Source organism: Salvia splendens, chromosome 21 (genome assembly GCF_004379255.2).
Source record: "Salvia splendens isolate huo1 chromosome 21, SspV2, whole genome shotgun sequence".
Taxonomy (NCBI): Eukaryota; Viridiplantae; Streptophyta; class Magnoliopsida; order Lamiales; family Lamiaceae; genus Salvia; species Salvia splendens.
In genome coordinates this window covers 18,184,155-18,195,997 of record NC_056052.1, presented here as the reverse complement: position 1 = coordinate 18,195,997, position 11,843 = coordinate 18,184,155, and positions in this window count along the sequence as shown.

The window sequence follows — 11,843 nt, the reverse complement described above, 5'->3', positions numbered from 1 at the left end:
CATCCTTTAGAACCCCTCTTTCTAGCCAAATCTATACCCAGATATATAACCCACTAGCCACTGGGACTGTGTGTGCGAGGCATAAGGCAAGAAGGCGACTGGCCAGGAGGACATACAAGAAAAAAAACAACTAGAAAAAGAAATCGAGAAGGAAGGAGAAAATCGATCAGGAGAAATTCCAGGTCCAAAAAAAAAGAAGGAATAAGGGTGGCGAAGCCACATAAAGAATGTTGAAGAAAATGGTCAAAAACACTTGACCACAAAAAGAAAGAAGAAGGAATAAGGGTGGCGAAGCCACAAGAAGCTACTGACCAGTTGGAGTCCAATATCAGAAAACGTCCAGCCAAAGAGAAGCAACAGCCAAGAGCTCAAATGCACACAGTTCCCCACATCGAAATAAAGTAGTAGTTTTTGAACCTTAGAGCCTTAGGAACATCTACCCCATACACTACAAACCAATAGCCCCGTTACAAACCTTAAAGCCCTTCAGGAGCCGCACGTGAGATCTGAGTCCGAAGCATCTGTGGTTCAGCATTTTGAGAGAAAACAGTCCTAATATCCCTAGTGAGGAATGAGCGACTGAGCGAATCTGGTGTTTGGCCGAGAGTTTGGGTGATCTTGACGAGCAGATATACTGACTGGGAAGGAAAAGGGGGGCGGCAGAAGTTCAAGGCTGTCTAAGGCCGGATTGCACCTAATCCCAAGGGGAGGGATGGTTGAAAATATAGCCCGTTCAATGTGTTTAAGTGCTTGTGAGTCTGTTTATGTGTGTTGTCCGTCGTTTATGTGTTTTTCTTTGCGTCCAAGTTTTAGAGTCTTAGGTCGGTCAGGGGTGTAACCAGGCTAGAATTCGACTTATTTCTTTATGTTTGTTCTTCACGCTTGAGGACAAGCATGTGGTAAGTGTGAGCAGTTTGATAAGTCGCATTCTAGGCCTTGGTTACTGGTCAGTATAAGGTGCTTTATTGGATAATATCTGCAAAATAGTTGTTAAAGTGTGCAGGTTGAAGTACTAAATCAGGAGGGAAGGTTCAGAAGGAATTCGAGTGAAAAAGCTGCGAAGAGTGTGCAAACTGGTCAGTATGAGCAGAAAATACGCAAACTGGTCCAGGATGGATGCTACAGAACTGACACGAGAAGGAAGGACTTGCTTGGAATAATCACATATCTAAAGAAGGGCAAAATTGTCATTCCACATGAAGAGAAAGCCCTAGAAATTAGGGCAAGCCACCCTATAAATAGGAGCTGAACATAAAGAAAAGAGGAATCGACACACCACTTCACTTAGGACTTATCATCACTACTACATCACTTTTGAGGAGAATAGCTCCACTAGCTTTTAGTTCCATCTAAATCCAGCAGCCTGACTTGAAGATTCCGGCCACCTGCCGGCCAGGAGCATCATGCCTGATTCATTCCAGCCGCCGTAGTTCCAGAAATTCCTCCAGTTTCAGTTTCCGATGAGCCAAACAATCTTTTACTTGCTTTGTTTTTAAGATTTCTTAGTTTAAGAACTTGTTTTTGCCTGCCTTTGACTTGGATTCCAGTAGCTACTTAGTTGAAACATCTTTTGGGTGATAATCTTGAATGCAATGAAGTTTATTGTGGTTTTATTTTATGTTTCAGCTTGCTTATTATTTCTTTCTGCCTAGTAACTAGATCTGGTAGTTTTACGTTGATTTTTGTTGTTTAAGTGCTTGAATCTGCTTTGCTTAGTTAGATCAAGGTTTTCTTAGAGTGTTTACAAGTTTTAATCGGTTTAAGGTCCTCAAAAATGCATGAGAATCGTTTCTGCTTGCTTCTGTCACCTTGTCCGCTGACCAGTTTGCGTAGATCTCAGTTTTCTTAGCTTTCGTTCTCGATTTCAAGTTAAATATTGCATTTTCGAATTTTCAAGCTTGATCATTCATCAATGGAGTTTTTTAGATCTTGTTGTTTAGCTTGGTGAAGAAGATAATGTCACAATCAAAGAATGGGACCACTTGTGTTGCTTTTGTTGCTTTTTGCTTTTGTACTTGCACTTTTTCAGCTTTTCTGCACACCCAGGAGGCAGTCTGCCAGCATGTCCTTTGATTCTGTTTACCTTTTGTCTAGTCATTTTTAGTAAGTTTTGTCTAGTAGCTTCTCACATACACACTCGTACCCTAATTTACACACGCACTTTAATTTCTCTTAGCACGCAGCATTTAGAGCCCACCCTGACCTACTGGTCAGGAGGGGTATAGGTTCCATTTCATTTTCCGACTAGGTAAAACTCAACCCCAAAAAGCGTGGTAGCTAACCAACCGCTCCCAGAATGTCATCGCAAGTGTATCTCGCCTACATCCATCTCTGTGGGATTCGACCCTTACTCCACTATACTAGCCAGTAGAAGTGGGTTGAGGTATTTTTTTGTTGATAGGGAAGATAGACACAGACCCAACGACACAGCTAGGTCTAGGTACCCTCCTGGCCAGCTGACACACACACAAGAGTCATAGTCTCATCTTTTCCTCCTATGACTCTGTGGTGTGTGTCAGCTGGCCAGGAGGGTACCTAGACCTAGCTGTGTCGTTGGGTCTGTGTCTATCTTCCCTATCAACAAAAATACCTCAACCCACTTCTACTGGCTAGTATAGTGGAGTAAGGGTCGAATCCCACAGAGATGGATGTAGGCGAGATACACTTGCGATGACATTCTGGGAGCGGTTGGTTAGCTACCACGCTTTTTTGGGGTTGAGTTTTACCTAGTCGGAAAATGAAATGGAACCTATACCCCTCCTGACCAGTAGGTCAGGGTGGGCTCTAAATGCTGCGTGCTAAGAGAAATTAAAGTGCGTGTGTAAATTAGGGTACGAGTGTGTATGTGAGAAGCTACTAGACAAAACTTACTAAAAATGACTAGACAAAAGGTAAACAGAATCAAAGGACATGCTGGCAGACTGCCTCCTGGGTGTGCAGAAAAGCTGAAAAAGTGCAATACAAAAGCAAAAAACAACAAACGCAACACAAGTGGTCCCATTCTTTGATTGTGACATTAATCGTCTTCACCAAGCTAAACAACAAGATCTAAAAAACTCCATTGATGAAGTGATCAAGCTTGAAAATTCGAAAATGCATATTTAACCTGAAATCGAGAACGAAGCTAAGAAAACTGAGATCTACGCAAACTGGTCAGCGGGACAAGGGTGACAGAAGCAAGCAGAAACGATTCTCATGCATTTTGAGGACCTTAACCCGATTAAAACTTGTAAACACTCTAAGAAAACCTTGATCTAACTAAGGCAAAGCAGATTCAAGCACTTAAACAACAAAATCAACGTAAAACTACCAGATCTAGTTACTAGGCAGAAAGAAATAATAAGCAGCTGAAAACATAAAAATAAACCACAATAAACTTCATTGCATTCAAGATTATCACCCAAAAGATGTTTCAACTAAGTAGCTACTGGAATCCAAGTCAAGGCAGGCAAAAACAAGTTCTTAAACTAAGAAATCTTAAAAACAAAGCAAGTAAAAGATTGTTTGGCTCATCGGAAACTGAAACTGGAGGAATTTCTGGAACTACGGCGGCTGGAATGAATCAGGCATGATGCTCCTGGCCGGCAGGTGGCCGGAATCTTCAAGTCAGGCTGCTGGATTTAGATGGAACTAAAAGCTAGTGGAGCTATTCTCCTCAAAAGTGATGTAGTAGTGATGATAAGTCCTAAGTGAAGTGGTGTGTCGATTCCTCTTTTCTTTATGTTCAGCTCCTATTTATAGGGTGGCTTGCCCTAATTTCTAGGGCTTTCTCTTCATGTGGAATGACAATTTTGCCCTTCTTTAGATATGTGATTATTCCAAGCAAGTCCTTCCTTCTCGTGTCCAGTTCTGTAGCATCCATCCTGGCCAGTTTGCGTATTTTCTGCTCATTCTGACCAGTTTGCACACTCTTCGCAGCTTTTTCACTCGAATTCCTTCTGAACCTTCCCTCCTGATTTAGTACTTCAACCTGCACACTTTAACAACTATTTTGCAGATATTATCCAATAAAGCACCTTATACTGACCAGTAACCAAGGCCTAGAATGTGACTTATCAAACTGCTCACACTTACCACATGCTTGTCCTCAAGCGTGAAGAACAAACATAAAGAAATAAGTCGAATTCTAGCCTGGTTACACCCCTGACCGACCTAAGACTCTAAAACTTGGACGCAAAGAAAAACACATAAACGACGGACAACACACATAAACAGACTCACAAGCACTTAAACACATTGAACGGGCTATATTTTCAACCATCCCTCCCCTTGGGATTAGGTGCAATCCGGCCTTAGACAGCCTTGAACTTCTGCCGCCCCCCTTTTCCTTCCCAGTCAGTATATCTGCTCGTCAAGATCACCCAAACTCTCGGCCAAACACCAGATTCGCTCAGTCGCTCATTCCTCACTAGGGATATTAGGACTGTTTTCTCTCAAAATGTTGAACCACAGATGCTTCGGACTCAGATCTCACGTGCGGCTCCTGAAGGGCTTTAAGGTTTGTAACGGGGCTATTGGTTTGTAGTGTATGGGGTAGATGTTCCTAAGGCTCTAAGATTCAAAAACTACTACTTTATTTCGATGTGGGGGAACTGTGTGCATTTGAGCTCTTGGCTGTTGCTTCTCTTTGGCTGGACGTTTTCTGATATTGGACTCCAACTGGTCAGTAGCTTCTTTGTGGCTTCGCCACCCTTATTCCTTCTTCTTTCTTTTTGTGGTCAAGTGTTTTTGACCATTTTCTTCAACATTTCTTTATGTGGCTTCGCCACCCTTATTCCTTCTTATATTTTTTGGACCTGGAATTTCTCCTGATCGATTTTCTCCTTCCTTCTCGATTTCTTTTTCTAGTTGTTTTTTTTCTTGTATGTCCTCCTGGCCAGTCGCCTTCTTGCCTTATGCCTCGCACACACAGTCCCAGTGGCTAGTGGGTTATATATCTGGGTATAGATTTGGCTAGAAAGAGGGGTTCTAAAGGATGGTTTTTTTTTTTTTTTAAGATGGGGGGTTTCCTACTGCCTTCAGGACTTGCTACACGCAGTCACCTTACCCTAGGCATCATGTGGCAGGCACTCTTTTCTTTTCTAAATTGGTGGAAAGTGGTTCCACTTAGGCTTATAACTCACAATTTAAGAGGGCTTTTGTATCTGGCTCTAAGGATGAGTTTTTCTCTCATACTTGCTTCATCTATACTGACTAGGAGATACTAAGGGGGATGGTTTCCATTGTCCAGCATGTCTTATCTCCCTCAATTCCCTTCACCGTCAGTTCGAAGCAGTTGAGTTTTAAGCCCGTGTTTTAACACATGTCCTAAAAAAACCAAAACTTAACCTAAACTGACTTACTAGGGACTGACTCGACACATGACAACACATATATACAATTATACTGGTCATTCTCTCCTCCTTCCACTTCATCCTTGTTTGCCTTCATGCAAGTTTAGTGAAGTGGAAAACAAGATGACCAGTATCCAACACATAGAAGCACAAAAGACCAGAAAACACATAACACATGGAAAACATATTATGTATGAAACTTCTCACACTTAGACTATGCAATAGGCTAAGTGGGAGAAGAATAACGAACATAGAGAACACATAAACAATGTGGAAAAAGAACTAATATGCAAAACATACTATGTCAACAAAAACTTCTCACACTTAGACTATGCAATAGGCTAAGTGGGAGAAGGTATAGGATTCACATAAAAAAAACACAAAACAAAGACAACTTCTAAACATCCTAAACACATATAATGTTGTAAACCCTCGTCTTCTCACTCTTAGACTATGGAATAGACTAAGTGTTATGAATGAGGGTATACGCATGCTAAAACATGTACAAAAAAAAAACAACACAGCTAGAAAAAAACTCAAGTTTACTGAAAATAAAAAGAAAGCTAACTGGTCAGTTGGTAGGGTTGGTCATCTTCTCTTCTGAATCCTCTTTGGTCAGGAGCCTTGTGCAGTTTCCTTCTTGAGTTCCTTTGTTGGTACACATCAGGGGTGCCACTCTTTTTCTTGTGATTCTTGAAAGTCCCCTTGATTTTCCTCTTTTCCATGGGCCGCAGATGATGGTTGCTGGGGACCTTGCTCCCGATCAGTTTGGGCACTTGTCCCAGCTTCTTAATCATAATGGCCGATAGGACCACCCTGGGCTTCTTCGTCTCCTTCTTTTGCTTTGCTGCCCCATAGCCTTTCCTCTTTCTTTCTTGGTTGCATTTTCTTTCTTTGTCTTGATTTTCCTGTAAGTCAGTTTCTGATACTGGTGTCTCTTTCTGGGCAGCAGGGATGGTAAGTGGATTGTCGATGTTGGCCTTCTGTACTGGCTGGGAGAAAGTTACAGTCGGGTTCTCCCCAGGTTTTGTAGGAGAACCCCCTTCCTGGATAGTAAGGGTCGATGACGGATGTCCAGCAACAGTTGTAGTATGTTTTGGATCCTCCCTAGGTTTTGTAGAAGGTCCACTATCTTCCTGGCCAGTATCAGTGTCCTTGCTCTTCTTTTTGTTGCAAGGATTCTTGTCCTCCTTGTTTGAGATCTCTACAAGATCATGAACCTTGCTGGCCCCCTTCTTTTTCTCAATCCTACACCCGATGATTCGCCTCGATGCGCGCTTCATCCCTTGTTTTCTCTCTGCATTCTTCTCGGCCAGTAGGTGAGCCCAAGTGGCTCTAGCGAATCTTGACTTCCGACAAATAGTCTCTTCAATATCCTCTTCATCAGGTTCTTTGGTGGCTTCCCTTGAACTCTCTTCCAGACCCTGGTTGATTTGAGGTTCAGCAACTGGTTCAGTTTTATCAGGACCACTCCTCTTGATCAGTATGTCCTCCATATCCTTCGTCTTGCTTGATTCCCCAAATGACTCATTCCCTTCAAGCTCCTTGTAGGATGTTCTTGACCACAATGTCACCTTGCTAACATTAGGCTTGTCATGTATGTGCACCATAACTGGGAGCCTTTCCGCATTCCCACAAATCTCATTCATCGAACTGGCCAGGTAGGACAGTTGCTTATTCAACATGTCCATATTTTCTTTATGCTCTTTCTGGGCGTTTTGCATGCCTTGCACCACTTCATTATTTGACTGAAATTCACTCCTCATGGTTTGTTGGTAAGCAAGCATCTCTCCCATCATCTCTTCCATAGATCTTTCTGACTTGTTTTGGTGTGGGAAATGGTTAGGGTTTTGCTGATGGTGGGGATTATACTGGGTGTTAGGGTATGGGTGGTAGGAATAGTTTGGCTGATTTTGATGAGAGGGGTACTGGCCGAATTGGTTAGAGTTGTGGGATTGACTGTGATTGGGATTCAGGTGGTGTTGGTAGGGATATTGCTGGTGATGGGAGTTATACTGGCCGTTGGGATACGACTGGTAGTATGGATGGTTTTGGTTGTAGGGGTAGTTTGGCTGATTTCGGTATGAAGGGTACTGACTGAACTGGCTAGGGTAGTGATGCTGGTTAGGGTTAGAGTTTTGGTTTTGTGGGTTTTGGTTTTGGGGTTGTTGGTTCCTTCCTGACCAGTTAAACTGGTGGTCAGGGTTTGCTAGGCCACGGTTTGGGTTTTGGTTCGGATGGGAGTTATATTGGTTCTGACCTTGACCTTGGTTTTGATTCTGGTTCCCATCTCCCCAACGAAAGTTCGGGTGATCCCTCCATGGTGCATCCCGTTGCCTACCCTGGATCCAATTCCCACTTGAATTAAAGTAGCCGGCAGCATTGACCTGCTCCATACTGGCCAAGTCGTTTGGCAGATCATAGGTCAACCCTTGATTCCCTTGCTTTGCACCCTTGTAGCTCCCAGTTGAGGAAGGTGGTGGAGTGTTTTTCTCAATTGCACTCAGAAGTGTCTTCTTCAACTCCTCCATCTTCAAATCCATCTTCTGTTCAAGCTTCTGCTCCTGATCAGTAAACGAGGCACTTGCAACCCTTTCTCGGCTGTATCCATCCCTTGACTCCTTCTTTGCACTCAGTAGCTTCCCTAGGACCCTCTTCGCTTCGCTGACCCGTAGTTGCGTGAAGCTTCCTCCGGACGATGAGTTTACAAGATCCTTGGTTGCCTTGTTCATCCCCTCATAGAAGGTATGGTGTATCTCAATATCCGTCATGCGATGGTTCGGACATGCATCCAACAGACCCATGTATCTTGACCAGTACTGAGTAAGGGTCTCATCATAACTTTGTGTAACTCCTAGAATTTTTTCTCTTAGTGCGCTTGTCCTGGCCGCTGGGAAGAACTGATCCAAGAACATCATCTTGAAGTCAGACCAGGTTCTGATACAATTTGGTGGCAGCCTCTTGAACCAAGTATTCGCCTCCCCTTTAAGGGCAAGGGGAAGGGCCTTCAGTCTGTAATCATTTTCGCTCGACCCCGCTGGCCGCTTTTGAGCCTTGCAGATTTTGCAAAATTCATGCAAGAACTCGTATGGGTTGTCACAACTCCTCCCCAAGAACACAGGCAGGACGGCCATAATACGAGGCTTCACGTAGACTGCTTCTTGTCCTAGGGTCATGACGATTGCTTGCGGTGGTTCACCATCCAAGTGGGCGTACAATGAGCTTATCTCGGGATCATCTTCCTGGTCGTCAGCCATGTTGGCTTTCTCATCTTCAGCTGCGGATATTGATTCCGGTTCACTCTTGATGGCTGTGCCGCGATCCTCCTCATCGCTCGCATCCAAGTCAACAGGCAAGGCAGTGGTTAATTCTGAATGAGTGGTGACTGGATTCACCCCTTCTTCCTTTGGCCAGTTGGACTCAGTTTCATTTAACTGCGGAACACAAAAAATAAAGAAAAGTTTATCTACAATATTCACACTCAAATTCTTAACAAAACTCCTCATAAACTACGAAACAAAAGAAAAGAAAAACAATTAACTATATGTACACCAAAGTGTCATGCAACAAATGTATGCAAAAACGCCATCCATCCCCGGCAACGGCGCCATTTGATAGGAGGGAAAAGATGAGACTATGACTCTGTGTGTGTGTGTGTGTCAGCTGGCCAGGAGGGTACCTAGACCTAGCTGTGTCGTTGGGTCTGTGTCTATCTTCCCTATCAACAAAAAATACCTCAACCCACTTCTACTGGCTAGTATAGTGGAGTAAGGGTGGAATCCCACAGAGATGGATGTAGGCGAGTTACACTTGCGATGACATTCTGGGAGCGGTTGGTTAGCTACCACGCTTTTTTGGGGTTGAGTTTTACCTAGTCGGAAAATGAAATGGAACCTATACCCCTCCTGACCAGTAGGTCAGGGTGGGCTCTAAATGCTGCGTGCTAAGAGAAATTAAAGTGCGTGTGTAAATTAAGGTACGATTGTGTATGTGAGAAGCTACTAGACAAAACTTACTAAAAATGACTAGACAAAAGGTAAACAGAATCAAAGGACATGCTGGCAGACTGCCTCCTGGGTGTGCAGAAAAGCTGAAAAAGTGCAAGTACAAAAGCAAAAAGCAACAAAAGCAACACAAGTGGTCCCATTCTTTGATTGTGACATTATCTTCTTCACCAAGCTAAACAACAAGATCTAAAAAACTCCATTGATGAATGATCAAGCTTGAAAATTCGAAAATGCAATATTTAACCTGAAATCGAGAACGAAAGCTAAGAAAACTGAGATCTACGCAAACTGGTCAGCGGGACAAGGTGACAGAAGCAAGCAGAAACGATTCTCATGCATTTTTGAGGACCTTAACCCGATTAAAACTTGTAAACACTCTAAGAAAACCTTGATCTAACTAAGCAAAGCAGATTCAAGCACTTAAACAACAAAAATCAACGTAAAACTACCAGATCTAGTTACTAGGCAGAAAGAAATAATAAGCAAGCTGAAACATAAAATAAAACCACAATAAACTTCATTGCATTCAAGATTATCACCCAAAAGATGTTTCAACTAAGTAGCTACTGGAATCCAAGTCAAAGGCAGGCAAAAACAAGTTCTTAAACTAAGAAATCTTAAAAACAAAGCAAGTAAAAGATTGTTTGGCTCATCGGAAACTGAAACTGGAGGAATTTCTGGAACTACGGCGGCTGGAATGAATCAGGCATGATGCTCCTGGCCGGCAGGTGGCCGGAATCTTCAAGTCAGGCTGCTGGATTTAGATGGAACTAAAAGCTAGTGGAGCTATTCTCCTCAAAAGTGATGTAGTAGTGATGATAAGTCCTAAGTGAAGTGGTGTGTCGATTCCTCTTTTCTTTATGTTCAGCTCCTATTTATAGGGTGGCCTGCCCTAATTTCTAGGGCTTTCTCTTCATGTGGAATGACAATTTTGCCCTTCTTTAGATATGTGATTATTCCAAGCAAGTCCTTCCTTCTCGTGTCCAGTTCTGTAGCATCCATCCTGGCCAGTTTGCGTATTTTCTGCTCATACTGACCAGTTTGCACACTCTTCGCAACTTTTTCACTCGAATTCCTTCTGAACCTTCCCTCCTGATTTAGTACTTCAACCTGCACACTTTAACAACTATTTTGCAGATATTATCCAATAAAGCACCTTATACTGACCAGTAACCAAGGCCTAGAATGTGACTTATCACTTACCATTATAGAAGCCATTGTTTGCCCTTCCAATAGCTGCTTGGCTATCACAGTGGATCAGCACTGGTGGCACTGGCTTAGACCAACATGGAATATCTTCAAGGAAGTTCTTAAGCCACTCGGCTTCCTCACCCGCCTTATCTAAGGCAATGAACTCCGATTCCATTGTTGATCGGGCTATACATGTCTGTTTTGTGGATTTCCACGATACAGCACCACCCCCAATAGTGAAGACGTATCCACTTGTTGAAAGTGAGTCTCTATTATCGGATATCCAGTTCGCATCACAGTACCCTTCAAGTACCAGGGGTATCTCGAGAAGTGTAGCCCAAGATTTTGAGTATGTTTTAAATATCTCAAAACCCTCACAAGAGCTCTCCAATGCTCTTTGCTTGGATTGCTCGTGTAACGACTCAACTTGTTCACGGCACAAGCAATGTCAGGTCGAGTGCAATTAGTCAAGTACATAATGCACCCGATGACCCGTGCATACTCTTCTTGTGCAACGGGCTCGCCTTTGTTTTTGCTCAAGTGAACGTCGAGTTCGATTGGAGTCTTAACCGGCGCGCCATCATAGGCTTTGAATTTATTCAATATCTTATCAACATAATGTGATTGTGTTAAGATGATTCCATCAGACGTTCTTAGAATCTTTATTCCAAGAATTACATCGGCTAGACCCATGTCTTTCATGTCAAAGTTTCTCTTTAACATGGCATTTGTATCGTTAATTACTTGAGTGTTACTACCCAAGATGAACATATCATCAACGTATAGACACACTATAACATGACCGTTATTAGTGCTCTTGATGTAGACACATTTGTCACACTCGTTGATTTTAAACCCATTTGATAACATCACATTATCAAACTTCAAGTGCCATTGCAATGGCGCTTGTTTCAATCCATATAGAGAATTTACGAGCTTGCATACCTTTTTCTCCTGTCCAGGTACTACAAACCCTTCGGGTTGTTCCATATAGATTTCATCTTCTAGTTCACCATTTAGAAACGCGGTCTTTACATCCATTTGATGAATCTCAAGATTGTGCAATGCAGCAATAGCGAGAAGCACTCGGATAGATGTAATCCTTGTTACAGGTGAATATGTATCGAAGAAGTCATGTCCTTCCTTTTGTTTAAAACCCGTTACTACTAATCGGGCTTTATACTTATCAACTGTTCCATCGGCCTTAAACTTTCTTTTAAGGACCCATTTGCATCCTAAAGGTTTAGCACCTTCGGGCAAATCAACCAACACCCACGTGTGGTTTAGCAAAATTGAATCAATTTCGCTTTGA